This window comes from Scylla paramamosain, chromosome 23 (genome assembly GCF_035594125.1).
Source record: "Scylla paramamosain isolate STU-SP2022 chromosome 23, ASM3559412v1, whole genome shotgun sequence".
Taxonomy (NCBI): Eukaryota; Metazoa; Arthropoda; class Malacostraca; order Decapoda; family Portunidae; genus Scylla; species Scylla paramamosain.
Genome location: NC_087173.1, coordinates 19,989,801 through 19,992,722, shown reverse-complemented (window position 1 = coordinate 19,992,722; position 2,922 = coordinate 19,989,801). Strand labels below are relative to the sequence as shown.

At 32.6% G+C, this 2,922-nt stretch overlaps 1 protein-coding gene across 1 annotated transcript in view; it reads right to left on the bottom strand.

Moving 5' to 3' along the window:
• Positions 1 to 2,922, bottom strand: part of LOC135112364 (lactosylceramide 1,3-N-acetyl-beta-D-glucosaminyltransferase A-like) — a 7,882-nt gene extending 4,960 nt beyond the window's left edge. Inside the window, exon 1 of the mRNA XM_064026754.1 lies at positions 2,662 to 2,922. The gene's annotated coding sequence lies outside the window, so the exon portion shown is untranslated. The remainder of the gene's footprint in view (positions 1 to 2,661) is intronic.

Here is a 2,922-nt window from a genome sequence, read left to right as displayed (position 1 = left end):
AAGAAGAAAAGAAGGAAGAAATGGAAGAGGCAGAGAAGGAAAAAAAATGAAATGAAGGAGGCAAGGAAAGAAAGAAGACAGTAAGGAAATGAAAGAAGCGATGAAGGAGAGAAGGAAGAAAGAAATGAAGGAGGCGACGAAGGTAAGAAGGAAGAGAAACAGAGAAAAGTAAGTAAATACGGAAGGAAAGACGGAAGAAAAGTAAATACGGAAGAGAGAGAGAGAGAGAGAGAGAGAGAGAGAGAGAGAGAGAGAGAGAGAGAGAGAGAGAGAGAGAGAGAGAGAGAGATCTTCCGTTACTGGACTTAAAACAAATGCCTCTTCACTCTTCCTCCTCCTCCTCCTCTTCTTCCTCCTCCTCCTCCTCCTCCTCCTTCAGTTCCACTACAGTGTTACCTTCCTTGAAATATTCTCACGACCAAACCACGCGCTCAACTCTGAAATGACCACTGAGGTGTGTGTGTGTGTGTGTGTGTGTGTGTGTGTGTGTCGGTCTGTTTATCTTCTGGCAAGTTTTATTTTAGGTCTCTCTCTCTCTCTCTCTCTCTCTCTCTCTGACGCCATATGGTTGAATCTGCAAAAAATGAAATACTGCCACATCATTTAATTTTTCTTCGTTATTATCATTCATTATTACTTCAGATTGATAATAACACAGTCACTATTGTCATTATTTATTTATTTGATGCTCCAGGAAACAGTTAAGTCTTGTTTCGTCTGGCGCTTAATAACATAACGGAAATTAATTTAGAGTGTTTTATTTATTTATTTTGTCGTAATTACTTCGAGAAAGAAGGTACAGGAGAGAGAGAGAGAGAGAGAGAGAGAGAGAGAGAGAGAGAGAGAGAGAGAGAGAGAGAGAGAGAGAGAGGGGGAGAAAGAAAGGAAGAAAGAAAGAAAATAACATGAAATTAAGAAAATAAAAATAAGGAAGAAGGGAAGAAAGCCTAAAAAAACAAAACACAGAAAAGGAAGAAAAAAGGAGGAATTACAATATATTTTACGAGTTTCCTTTGTTTTTCTTTTGTGTCAGGGAGAAAAAAACAACTTGTACTTAATTATGGCTACTTTAAAAATACAAAATAATAATAATAATAATAATAATAATAATAATAATAATAATAATAATAATAATAATAATAATAATACAAAAATAAAAAAAAATAATAAGAAAGAAAATTATAAAAACGAGAATCCTACCAAATACATAAGACTTAGGGATGCTAATTAAAATATGAGTAATGACAACAACAACAATAATAATAAGAAGGTACAACTTGAAAATAAGGAAAATAAATAACATAGAGATAAGAAACAGATGAAAAATGTCAGGTATTGGTCGCTAATTACAATAAGAATAAAAAAAAATAATAATAAGTCGGGCGTGAAAATAAAAGAAAGACAGCAAATTTCTGAAACATAATTATTAGTATCCATGTGTGAATGTGTCATAAAAATAAATAAAAAATAAAGATGTTTGAGGTTTTTCATAACTCTCAGATAAATTTTCAAGCTACAAAGTGTGTGGAAATGTTTTATAATGATGAGAAAGTTTTGATTTTTTTTTTTTCGTAATGTTTTCCATATAACTTGGTGGCTTGCAGTACATTTTAAGGGAAAGGTAGGTTGGAAAAGAGTTTAAAATGAATGAATAAATAAAATGATAAATGAATAAATTGGATAAATGAATACATAACTTAATAAATAAACCCACAAGTAAATAAATAGAACATTTATTTTCTGCTTTCCAAAAGTAAATAAAAAAAAACGTCTATTTTCTGCTAACAAAAAAAAAAGATAAATGAATAAACAAAATAAATAAATAAATAAATAAATATAAATAAATAAAAATAAATAAATAAAAAAAATAAATAAATATTATCAATAACCTATTCAATTTCACATTAACTCAATAAAGCTCGAATTATAAAGGGAAAAATTAGAAGTAGAAGAGAATAAAATAAAATACATACATTAGATAACGAAAAACTAATCAACACCTGTTATTCTCACAGGTAAACATCTGACCTAATCTTTCAGGTGAGTCGACACCAAATAAATCTAATCTCTGTGGTAAGTCAACACCAGTAAATGTAAACTTTCAGATAACTCGACACCAACAAATCTAATTTTTTCAGGAAAGTCGACACCACTAAATTCAGTCTTTCAGTTCAGGTAAGTCAAAACCAATAAATTTAACCCTTTATTTGAGTCGACACCAATAAATTTAATCGTTCAGTTCAGGTGAGTTGACACCAATCAATTTAATCGTTCTTTTAAGTCGACAATAATAAATGTAATCTTTTAGGTAAGTCGACACCAATGAATAACCTTAAGAATACCAAATAATTGACTTTAAACCAATAAATTGAATCTTCCATTTGAGTCAACACCAATCAATCTTCCAGCAGTCAAAATTAATAAACGACCTTGAAAATACCATACGATTTACCTTGAACCAATAAAAACTAATCCCCCAGGTAAGTCGACACCAATAAATTTAATCTTGATCTTTCATTTGAGTCGAACCAATAAACATGATTTTACATTGAAGTTACCAATAAATCAATCTTCCAACTAAGTCTGAAACAATAAATAACCTTAAAAACACCAGATACATTTCCTTAAACCACACCATATTACCTTAACCAATCCCCTCACCTTCAGATCAACGGGGTATCAAAGTAAACTGACACGAGACACCGCGCGCGTGCTGGCCAGGCAACTGAGGACCAGCGGCACACCACCTCCCCTCATACCGGCTGGAGCCACACTGATTTGATACAACAGCTGCAAGAGGAGGGAGTGTTGTGACCCCATTGCAGAGGCCCTCGTACTTCGGGTGAAATTACCGTACTTGCCTTATGTCTTAGAAACGGACTTGTGTTGTGGTGTTTAAGTAGCGGTATGAGAGTAAACTGT